The sequence below is a fragment of the Salvelinus alpinus genome, chromosome 26 (assembly GCF_045679555.1).
Source record: "Salvelinus alpinus chromosome 26, SLU_Salpinus.1, whole genome shotgun sequence".
Lineage (NCBI taxonomy): Eukaryota > Metazoa > Chordata > Actinopteri > Salmoniformes > Salmonidae > Salvelinus > Salvelinus alpinus.
This window is the reverse complement of record NC_092111.1, coordinates 23366820-23379347: the sequence shown is the minus strand read 5'-3', so window position 1 is coordinate 23379347 and position 12528 is coordinate 23366820. Positions and strand designations below refer to the sequence as shown.

At 45.6% G+C, this 12528-nt stretch overlaps 1 protein-coding gene across 3 annotated transcripts in view; it reads right to left on the bottom strand.

The window, feature by feature from the left end:
• The window catches only part of adcy2b (adenylate cyclase 2b (brain)), a 92123-nt gene that overhangs the window by 77896 nt on the left and 1699 nt on the right, over positions 1 to 12528 (bottom strand). The gene's annotated exons all lie outside the window — the stretch shown is intronic.

Sequence of the window (12528 nt, the reverse complement as noted above, 5' to 3'; positions counted from 1 at the left end):
TCTGTGATGATTCTATGGTAGAATACACTGGTGCTCGCTGGTTCTATGGTAGAATAGTGTTGTTCTGTGATGATTCTATGGTAGAATACACTGGTGCTCGCTGGTTCTATGGTAGAATAGTGCTGTTCTGTGATGATTCTATGGTAGAATACACTGTTGTTATAAGGTTCTATGGTAGAATAGTGTTGTTCTGTGATGATTCTATGGTAGAATACACTGGTGCTCGCTGGTTCTATGGTAGAATAGTGTTGTTCTGTGATGATTCTATGGTAGAATACACTGGTGCTCGCTGGTTCTATGGTAGAATAGTGCTGTTCTGTGATGATTCTATGGTAGAATACACTGGTGCTCGCTGGTTCTATGGTAGAATAGTGTTGTTCTGTGATGATTCTATGGTAGAATACACTGGTGCTCGCTGGTTCTATGGTAGAATAGTGCTGTTCTGTGATGATTCTATGGTAGAATACACTGGTGCTCGCTGGTTCTATGGTAGAATAGTGCTGTTCTGTGATGATTCTATGGTAGAATACACTGGTGCTCGCTGGTTCTATGGTAGAATAGTGCTGTTCTGTGATGATTTTATGGTAGAATACACTGGTGCTCGCTGGTTCTATGGTAGAATAGTGTTGTTCTGTGATGATTCTATGGTAGAATACACTGGTGCTCGCTGGTTCTATGGTAGAATAGTGTTGTTCTGTGATGATTCTATGGTAGAATACACTGGTGCTCGCTGGTTCTATGGTAGAATAGTGTTGTTCTGTGATGATTCTATGGTAGAATACACTGGTGCTCGCTGGTTCTATGGTAGAATAGTGCTGTTCTGTGATGTTTCTATGGTAGAATGAACTATTTTAAAGTGCGTTGCGAACTGTAGAGGGTTATAACTGATTAGCCAATTGCATTACAAGAGGAAGGACTCTCGTCTACTGTGAGAACACAGTGCAATGGAACTGTAAAGGAAATGTGGTGGCAGGTCCAATAGCATCCGTTTGGGATTTTGAATAGCTCTTTCTTGTTCTGCTATAAAACACTGTTCTAATTCTCTGCTGGAAAATTACTATAAAATCCTGTGTTAAGACATTAGAATCAATGGATGACTTTGTGAATAGTGCAGTTGTGACTGTAGAGACTTTTTGATCCCAAAGTTCTAAATGTCAGTGTTATGCGTATGCAATGACTATCTGTGTGGTTTTTTGTCTATAAGGTTCTATCATTGTGTTTACTTGATAGCTACCTACACAAATAGCTAGCTAGAAGAAAGTGTTAATAAGATAAAAATTAATTGAAAAGATTTAAAAGCAATACAAATATGCTAGAATACACTGGTGCTCCCTGGTTCTATGGTAGAATAGTGCTGTTCTGTGATGATGCTATGGTAGAATGCAGTAATGTTCTAATATGCTTCATTAGAGTTATTTTTTATTAAATGTTTTTGTCATTTAGTAGACACTCTTATCCAGAGCGACTTACAGGAACAATTAGGGTTAAGTGCCTTGTTCAAGGGCACAGGCAGATTTTTCACCTAGTTGTCTCTGGGATTTGAACCAGCAACCTTTTGGTTACTGGCCCAATGCGCTTATCTTCTACTGCTAGGCTACCTGCTGCCCCTCTATGATTGAATAGATTGTTGCTCTATGTTTCTATGCTAGAACACATGGGTGCTTTATATTTCTATGCTAGAACACATGGGTGCTCTATGTTTCTATGCTAGAACACATGGGTGCTTTATATTTCTATGCTAGAACACATGGGTGCTCTATATTTCTATGCTAGAACACATGTGTGCTTTTTATTTCTGTGCTAGAACACATGGGTGCTCTATATTTCTATGCTAGAATGGGATGGTGCTCTACGTTTCTATGCTAGTATAAGTATGAGTCGGGGTGTTTGGAGCCAGGCTGAGGTGAAGGGGACATGCATTAACAGCAGTATATTTACTCAGGGGACTACTAGCTAGCTACTGACGTCCCAAGTATCACAGAGAACAAACACCCAGACAGAATTATAATGAGCTTAAAATATATATACACTCACAATGCATACACAGAGCGCAGACACACATGTACATACATATCTACGTACGCATGCACGACACACACACACACACAACAAACACACCGCTCCGGTCACAGCCATTAATACCAATGCTCATTTCCTCCCTAAACCACGCTCATGAATATTTGATCCTGTGTATAAAAGACCAATTAATGCAGTGACTCACTAACTGTGTGATTAGCAACATAATGCCTTAGTTTACCTTTGTCACACACACACATGCTCGCAGGAACACACGTGCAGACACACACATACATATGCACACACCAGTGGTGTGTATTTATGGATGTCAAGGGAAGTCAGCCCCCCCCCCTCCACCCCCCCAAAATACTTACCTTATCTTTCGTCTCTCTGTGTTTCATAATTCTCCTTCAATTCACAAGGCTGAATGTATCGCACCGGAGAAAGCATCCGAGCAAGCGAAACAGTGCCCCTCTGTATGTGCAGGCCATCTTTCTGATGCTGTCTGGTCATAAAGAGTATGACATTGTTGCCGCCCGTAGCATTGAATGAAATGCAAGGGAAGCCAGCGAGCATTTGGCCTCCCTTGATAAAAAAGTATACAAAATTAGCGAGCTTAACTGTGAATGATCCTGGCACACCAAAAAAAGTGACAATGGAAGCCAGCTTGGATTGTTGCATCTAGTTGTGTTCCTAAATTAGCCATGGTGTCACGCCCTGGCCATAGAGAGGCTTTTATTCTCTATTTGGGTTAGGCCAGGGTGTGACTAGGGTGGGCATTCTAGTTTCTTTATTTCTAGGTGTTCTATTTCTTTGTGTTTGGCCGGGTGTGGTTCTCAATCAGAGGCAGCTGTCTATCGTTGTCTCTGATTGAGAACCATACTTAGGTAGCCCTGTCTATCGTTGTCTCTGATTGAGAACCATACTTAGGTAGCCCTTTTTCCACCTGTCTTTGTGGGAAGTTGACTTTGTTTAGGGCACATAGCCTTTAGCTTCACGGTTTGTTTTTGTAGTGTTTATTGTTTTGTAGTGTTTATTGTTTTCGACAACATGAAAGAGGATGATGGCATTGGCGTTTCTCTAGTAGGGAGAGTCAACTTATTTTTCTCCTTGCACGAACACGCACACAGACATCAGAACCATGGGCAGCCACATCATATTTAGCTTACATTGGTTGGACTAAATCGTTTTTGGTATCTTTTAGTCGTCACTGTATTTGACTAAGCAGAGGTGATATGATGATGTTGAAGTTGAAATGGTGCTGGAAGAGTGGAGGCAGCTCCTGCTTTCTTTACGACTTGCGGAAACTCTCCGTGGTTCTAAATCAATAGTTGTTTAGTGGTCCGAAAATGTCAGAAAACATTAACTTGTTGACTATGCTGTAGGTCATGTAACTGTCTGTTACATTCAATACGCTTTGTGGACTTCACTGGATAGAGGTTGCTATCCAGTTTTGTGAAAAAACAAAGGTGTGCTTGAGTTTATTCTGCCACTGTTTCTTCTTATTGTCTCAGTCTGAGGCCTATATATCACAGTCACATGGCATATGAATTAACAGGTTATAGAGCAAACAACCCAATTATCACAACACATAGGTTGTAAAATTGCTTTTTTTCTGGCTTCCCCAGTCCTTTTACCCACGCACTGCTATTGACACACACACACACACACACACACTCATACAAGCAAACACACATGCTTGCAGGAACCCACATGGGTACACACACATACACATACACATGCACACGCACACGCACACTCACATTAACACACAAACCGAACAGCTCATCTCTTCCCGGTCTGTAACTAAATAACTGAATAGTCCTGCTCTTTCACCACTTTACTGCTCTCACTAAGCCTATCTGTGGTGAAAACTACTGCCATTTGCACATTTCATACTGTTAACTATTTAAAACCATTTACAGCTATTTAAGCCTATTTCCCAGGCAGGATAAAGAGAGAGGGGGGAGGTTACCAGCTGCCGTTCTCTACAAGAACAATTACCTCCCTTTTACCTCAGACTGACTGAATCCATCTTTATAAAAGGGTGAAGAGGGAGGGAACATTATGTCAGTCAGCAAGAGGGAAGGGTTTTTGCATGTGTGTATGCGTATATCGCCATATGTGTGTGTGTGTGTGTATATGAATAGCATAGGTAGCATGATTTATTAAAAAAATATGCAACTTCCATGTTTTCTGAAAGTCTTGAATATTTATCCGACACGTGATGCAGATTATTAGACATATCTCGCCTCTCCCTCCCTGTCATGTTTAATGGACAGCCACCATTGTAGAGCCTAGAGCTTTCTATTCTAGAAGTGTTACAACATGACAGTGTGAAGTGTGAAAGTGTCAGAGTGTTAAGAGTGCCACAGTCTATGTGTGTGTGTGTCTGTGTGTGTGTGTGTGTGTGTGTGTGTGTGTGTGTGTGTGTGTGTGCGTGCGTGCGTGCGTGCGTGCGTGCGTGCGTGCGTGCGTGCGTGCGCATGTGTTTGACGGTGTGTGAAGTGTGAAGCCAAGTGTGTGAAGAAGACTATCACAGATCACTGTCTCTTCCTGGGATATCTTAGAATAGAGACAGAGGGTGCAGCAACATCAACAACAACAGAAGTGTCCAGACTAATGTTGCGGGGGTCAGCTGTTTGTTCACCCGCATCCGCCCGCAATTGCTAATAACCAATCCGCAAGCGCCAGACTATCAGCGACTATATGTGACAAAGTGATAATCTGAGGCCCGCAACTGACCCTAACCCGCTAATATACATTACAAGACCAAAAGTATGTGGACACCTGCTCGTCAAACATCTCATTCCAAAATCACGAGCATTAACATGGAGTTTGTCCCCTCTTTGCTGCTATAACAGCCTCCACTCTTCTGGGATGGCTTTCCACTAGATGTTGGAACATTGCTGCAGGGACTTACATCCTGTAACGGTGTTCCTCCTCCTCTTCATCCGAAGAGGAGGAGCAGGGATTGAACCAATATGCAGCTTTGCGATTTGACATGATATTTATTAAACAAAACAGAAAATACGACGAACACTTGAATAATTACAAAACAACAAACGACGTAGACAGACCTGGACGTAAGAACTTACATGTAACGAAGAACGAACGAACAAGTACTGACTACAAACAAAACGAACGAACGAACGAACGATACAGTCCCGTATGGTGCAACATCGACACAGACACAGGAGACAACCACCCACGACAAACAATGTGACAACACCTACCTTAATATGATTCTCAATCAGAGGAGATGAAAACCACCTGCCTCTAATTGAGAACCATATTAGGTACCCATTAACCAACATAGAAACAGAAAACATAGACTGCCCACCCAAACTCACGTCCTGACCAACTAACACATAAAAACTAACAGAAAACAGGTCAGGAACGTGACATAACCCCCCCCTTAAGGTGCGAACTCCGGGCGCACCAGCACAAAGTCTAGGGGAGGGTCAGGGTGGGCATCTGACCACGGTGGTGGCTCAGGCTCTGGGCGAGGTCCCCACCCCACCATAGTCAATCCCAGCTTACGTCTCTCCCTCAGAATGACCACCCTCTTACTCCACCCACCTAATATACCGGGTAACATCAAAATAAGGGACAGCTCCGGGACAAGGTAGCTCAGGACAGATAGGTAGGTCAGGATAGAGAGGTAGCTCAGGATAGAGAGGTAGCTCAGGATAGAGAGGTAGCTCAGAATAGAGGGGTAGCTCAGGATAGAGGGGCAACTCCGGACTGAAGGGCAGCTCCGGACAGAGAGACAGCTCTGGACTGAGGGGCAGTTCTGGATACATGGCAGCTCTGGGCTGAGGGACAGCTCATGGTTGGCTGACGGCTCTGGACGCTCATGGCTAGCTGACGGCTCTGGACGCTCATGGCTAGCTGACGGCTCTGGACGCTCATGGCTCGCTGACGGCTCTGGACGCTCATGGCTCGCTGACGGCTCTGGACGCTCATGGCTCGCTGACGGCTCTGGACGCTCATGGCTCGCTGACGGCTCTGGACGCTCATGGCTCGCTGAGGCTGCTCATGGCTGGCTGACGGCTCTAGACGCTCATGGCTGGCTGACGGCTCTGGACGCTCATGGCTCGCTGACGGCTCTAGACGCTCATGGCTGGCTGACGGCTCTGGACGCTCATGGCTCACTGGCGGCTCTAGCAGATCCAGTCTGGTTGGCGGCTCTGGCAGATCCAGTCTGGTTGGCGGCTCTGGCAGATCCTGTCTGGTTGGCGGCTCTGGCAGATCCTGTCTGGTTGGCGGCTCTGGCAGATCGTGTCTGGTTGGCGGCTCTGGCAGATCCTGTCTGACGAATGGCTCTAGCGGCTCCTGACTGACTATCGGCTCTGACGGCTCGGGACAGACGGGCGGCTCTAATGGCTCGGGACAGACGGATGGCTCAGATGGCGCTGGGGAGACGGATGGCTCAGATGGCGCTGGGGAGACGGATGGCTCAGATGGCGCTGGGGAGACGGATGGCTCAGATGGCGCTGGGGAGACGGATGGCTCAGATGGCGCTGGGGAGACGGATGGCTCAGATGGCGCTGGGGAGACGGATGGCTCTGGCCGGATAAGGCGCACTGTAGACCTGGTGCGTGGTGCCGGAACTGGAGGCACCGGGCTAAGGACACGCACCTTCATGCTAGTGCGGGGAGCAGGGACAGGGCACACTGGACTCTCAAAGCGTACTATTTGCCTGGTGCGTGGTACCGGCACTGGTGGCACCGGGCTGAGGGCACGCACATCAGGACGAGTACGGGGAGAAGGAACAGTGTGTACAGGGCTCTGGAGACGCACAGGTGGCTTAGTGCGTGGTGCCGGAACTGGAGGCACTGGGCTGGAGACACGCACCATAGGAAGAGTGCGTGGAGGAGGAACAGGGCTCTGAAAACGCACTGGAAGCCTGGTGCGTGGTGTAGGCACTGGTGGTACTAGGCTGGGGCGAGGAGGTAGCGCCGGAAATACCGGACCGTGCAGGCGTACTGGCTCCCTTGAGCATTGAGCCTGCCCAACCTTACCTGGTTGAATGCTCCCCGTCGCCCGCCCAGTGCGGGGAGGTGGAATAACCCGCACCGGGCTATGTAGGCGAACCGGGGACACCATGCGTAAGGCTGGTGCCATATAAGCCGGCCCAAGGAGACGCACTGGTGGCCAGATATGTAGAGCCGGCTTCATGGCACTTGGCTCAATGCTCAATCTAGCCCTACCAGTGCGGGGAGGTGGAATAACCCCCACCGGACTATGCACACGTACAGGAGACACCGTGCGCTCTACTGCGTAACACGGTGTCTGCCCGTACTCCCGCTCTCCACGGTTAGCCTGAGAAATGGGCGCAGGTCTCCTACCTGCCCTTGGCCCACTACCTCTTAGCCCCCCCCCCCAATAATTTTTTGGGGTTTCTTCACGGGCTTCCGTGCTAGCCGTGTACCTTCATAAATCCGGTCTCTCTCTCCCGTTGCCTCCGCTCTCCTAATCGCCTCCAGCTGTTCCCATGGAAGGCGATCTCTTCCAGCTCGGATCTCCTCCCATGTGTAGCAACCTTTTCCATTTAACACGTCCTCCCATGTCCACTGCTCGAACTCACGCTGCTTGGTTCTGGATTGGTGGGTGGTTCTGTAACGGCGTTCCTCCTCCTCTTCATCCGAAGAGGAGGAGCAGGGATTGAACCAATATGCAGCTTTGCGATTTGACATGATATTTATTAAACAAAACAGAAAATACGACGAACACTTGAATAATTACAAAACAACAAACGACGTAGACAGACCTGGACGTAAGAACTTACATGTAGCGAAGAACGAACGAACAAGTACTGACTACAAACAAAACGAACGAACGAACGAACGATACAGTCCCGTATGGTGCAACATCGACACAGACACAGGAGACAACCACCCACGACAAACAATGTGACAACACCTACCTTAATATGATTCTCAATCAGAGGAGATGAAAACCACCTGCCTCTAATTGAGAACCATATTAGGTACCCATTAACTAACATAGAAACAGAAAACATAGACTGCCCACCCAAACTCACGTCCTGACCAACTAACACATAAAAACTAACAGAAAACAGGTCAGGAACGTGACACTTCCATTCAGCCACAAGAGCATTAGTGAGGTTGGGCACTAATGTTGGGCGATTAGGCCTGGCTCACAATCAGCGTTCCAATTCATCCCAAAGGTGTTCGATGGTTTTGAGATCAGGACTCTATGGCAATTTCTGTATGGATCTCACTTTGTGCACAGGGGCATTGTCATGGTTAAACAGGAAAGGGCCTTCACCAAACTGTTGCAAGAATGGTATAGTATGTCATTGTGTGCTGTAGCATTAAGGTTTCCTTTCACTGGAATTAAGGGGCCTAGTCTGAACCATGAAATACAGCCCCAGACCATTGTTGCTCCTCCACCAAACATTACAGTTGGCACTATGCATTCGGGCAGGTAGCATTCTCCTGGCATCCACCAAACCCAGAGTCGTCCCTCAGACTGCCAGATGGTGAAGCGTGATTCATCACTCCAGAGAAAGTGTTTCCACTGCTCCAGAGTCCTGGCAGCCCCCCGCACCTCACTGATTCAGAGGGGTTGGGTTAAATGCGGAAGACACATTTCAGTTGAATGCATTGTCCCCCTTTCCCTTTTCCTTTCCAATGGTGGCGAGCTTTACACCAATCCAGCTGACACTTGGCATTGCGCATGGTGATGTTAGGCTTGTGTACGGCTGCTCGGCCATGGAAACCCATTTCATGAAGCTCTCAACGAACAGTTATTGTGCTGACTGCCTCTGGAAGCAACGAGTGCTGTGAGTGTTGTAGTGAGTGTTGCAACCGAGGACAGATGATTTGTACAAGCTTCAGAACTCTGCGGTCCATTTTTGTTAGCGCGTGTGGCCTACCACTTCACGGCTGAGCCGTTGTTGCTCATATACGTTTCCATTTCACAATAACAGCATTTACAGTTGACCAGGGCAGCTCTAGCAGGGCAGACATTTGACAAACTGAGGTGACATCCTATGACGCTGCCACGTTGAAAATTACTGAGCTCTTCAGTCAGGCCATTCTACTGCCAATGTTTGTCTATGGAGATTGCATGGCTGTGTACTCGATTTTGTAGAATGAGTGTGGCTAAAATAGCAGAATCCACTAATTTGACTGGGTGTCCACATACTTTTGTATATAGTATATAAAAAATGTTTTTGTCCACATACTTTTGGTCATGTAGTGTAACTGCAGGGACTGCGGGTTATGAGTCAACCCTCACAACACTAGTCCAGACAAGGGTTTCACCATTACAGTAGTAACCCACACTGACATTAATAAGTAGTTCAACAGTCAAATCTGTTCCAATATACAGGAAGGCATACAGTAGTTCAACATCCTAACTATCTGTTCCAATAGCAGTCCTTTTCACAACCAGAAATTTCCAGGGTGTGGAAACATAAACAATGGACTAAACAGGGAAATAAATAGCAACCTACAACGGGTGGCTGGTATTCTGTCACAATGCGTTACCTCCTGAACTGTATAATGCACACACACAGTCTGGTACAATTACTGCATGATCACTTTGTTCCATGTTATCACTTGGTTACACACACACACACACACACACACACACACACACACACACACACACACACACACACACACACACACACACACACACACACACACACACACACACACACACACACACACACACACACACACACACACACACACACACACACACACACACACACACACACACACACACACACACACACACACACACACACACACTTTTTAAGTAATGCAACCTCAGGACTATATGAGAGAGCAATCTTCAGGGATATTTTCTCTGAAAACACAAGATAAGCTTCAATAGGAAATGAGAGACTTCCTGAGATACAGCACAGGCAGGGTTTCAGGGTAAAACTTCACGACACACACACGCGCAAAGGCACAAACGTACACACACACAAACGTATGAACGTGTGCACATGCACACACACACACAGAGAATCTCAGATCAGTTGTTTTTGTGTCTGACATTTCAGCAGTACTAGTGTTGCTTTGGTTAGGCTTCTGTGGTTGTACTGACCACACAAACATCAACATCCTCTTCAGAATACACAGGTACACAGAGTGCATTAAACACAACTCTTACTGGAGGGCTTTCTGTCTATTGTTTGTTTGCTAGTATGTAAGATATGTGACAGAGACAGAGAGGAAAAGAGCGAGAAAGGAAAGAGAGAGAATCAGGGAGAGAGAGCAGAGATAGAGACTCAGGGCCAGTTCCAGGCATAAGCAACAGAAGTGGTTGCTTAGGGCCCTCAGCTGCTAGGGGGCCCCCGAACCCCAAATTTTTTTAGGAACTCAGTCAGGGTCTCAAGTTCCTGTTGAGAGTAAGCATAGTAGAATGCAGGTGCAATTTCTAAAATGTTTAGATTGGTAGTTAGTCTAGCCAGCTATCTAAACTTGTGGTAATCATGGCCGAAAACCGTCCGGGCATGCAGGGCACGTGCCCAGGGGTCCTGACCTCCAAGGGGTCCCCATTGATTTGGCTAGTCATTCCTACTCAGATATAATGTAGAACTGCCCCCCACCCAAATCTCTCTTGGGGCCCCCAAAAGGCTAGAGCCAGCACGGAGAGACTGACGGTATTTGATTGTGCCATTCTTGTTGGCTGATGGGTAACGTTACTATAACATTCCTACAGGAACAATACATGAAACATAGAAATATTTTATTTCTATGACAGGAACATTACACAGTAATGACAATAATACACAGGTTGTTATCAATAAACGTCCCAATAAGGTGCAGAACATTTGTTTTGCCTGCTGGGGTGCAGGGAGAACCCCAGTTCCGCTAAAACTATTGACAACTGCTTGCGGTTTTCAAGGGATTGTTTAAGAGATTTTACAATTATTTGGTTGTAATATGATCACCTCTTTAAAAGCAGAACAACTAATTTCATATTTTTACATACAATGCAATTGCGCACATTTAGCTCTATTTAGCTCTACAGCATATAACTGCATGCTTTTCGTAATTAGTATTTATGTCATTTCAGAGGGTAGCCTATCTTTTTGACATGTAGGTCTAGCTAGCTAGCTAGCTAAGCAAACAACTTCTGTCATTTAGACATTCTCTGTCATCAGAGATAGCTAAAGGCTTTTGTAAAGAGATGGACATGTAAGATTTATTTTGAGTCCAAGCCTGTCCTAGTGGTCTGTCTGATTACTGTCAGCTGGCAAGCAAATCAAACAATATTTAGATAACTAGCTAACTAGATAACCTAGTTGTATACACTGAAAGTTAGCTTATTACCTAGCTGGCCAAATTGACATGATCTGTCATTAGCTAGTTATTCGATTTGACTTGGTCCATCAATCAATGTCATGTCTGTCTCATTGCACAGCAGCAACAGTGATTTTAAAAGGTCTTAAAACAATGTAAATAAGGGGATGGGGATAAATATGTTAGCTATACTAGGTACGTTGGTTGGAGAAAAATGTAGATAGCTAACTTACCACAATGTTTAGGCAACTTTACAAAGTTTCTAGCTAGCTTGCAAACAATTTCTCTAGGTACCTAGCTACATTACATGGGCAAATGCACCCTTCTGCTGCTTGATAGGCAGAGCCCACAATGGATGGAAAATGTATATAAACTATACATACTTGTCAGGTATAGCTAGTATACTTGTATTTATATCAAATGTTATATCAATTAAATGGTGGCTTATATTGAGAGGTAGAGGTGTACTCCATCGGTGGTTTGCGCTGTAATGCACTGGAGCAGGTTACGGGCTTTTGCCCTCCCAGCTGAGAATGGAATGTTTGATTTGGAGCGGGATATGACGTCATTGATAACAACCTGTGAGGCGACATCATAATCAATCATTCAGGATTTAGCCAAGAGTGTTATTCCAGGAATGTTTTTGACTAGGTGAAAGGAAAACATTCTAACAACCCACTGTGGTTCATACTTTGTAAGAACAACCCACTGTGGTTCATACTTTGTAAGAACAACCCACTGTGGTTCATACTTTGTAAGAACAACCCACTGTGGTTCATACTTTGTAAGAACAACCCACTGTGGTTCATACTTTGTAAGAACAACCCACTGTGGTTCTGTTGCTGGAGTGCTCCTGGAATAGATCAGAGAGAGAAGACTGAAGAAATGGCATGAAGATACACCTAGAAACTAACAGCTAGCTTTGATTATATAATAGCATTCTGGCAGCCTGATAATTTGAGATGGCTGGAGTTTTTATTTAAGACAGTGCATGGCAGAGTTCAACTCAGTATAATGTATTCCGTCCTGTGTTGCTCATTTGGTAAGAGCATGGCACTGGCAATGCCAAGGTTTTGGATTTCAGTTCCCACTGGAATCATACATAAAGATGTATGCATTCATTATACTGTAAGCCACTTTAGATAAAAGCATCTGATAGGTTTATATGATTACTAAGCCTATATTACAACTTCCTTTCCTTCAGAGGCAGTAAAGA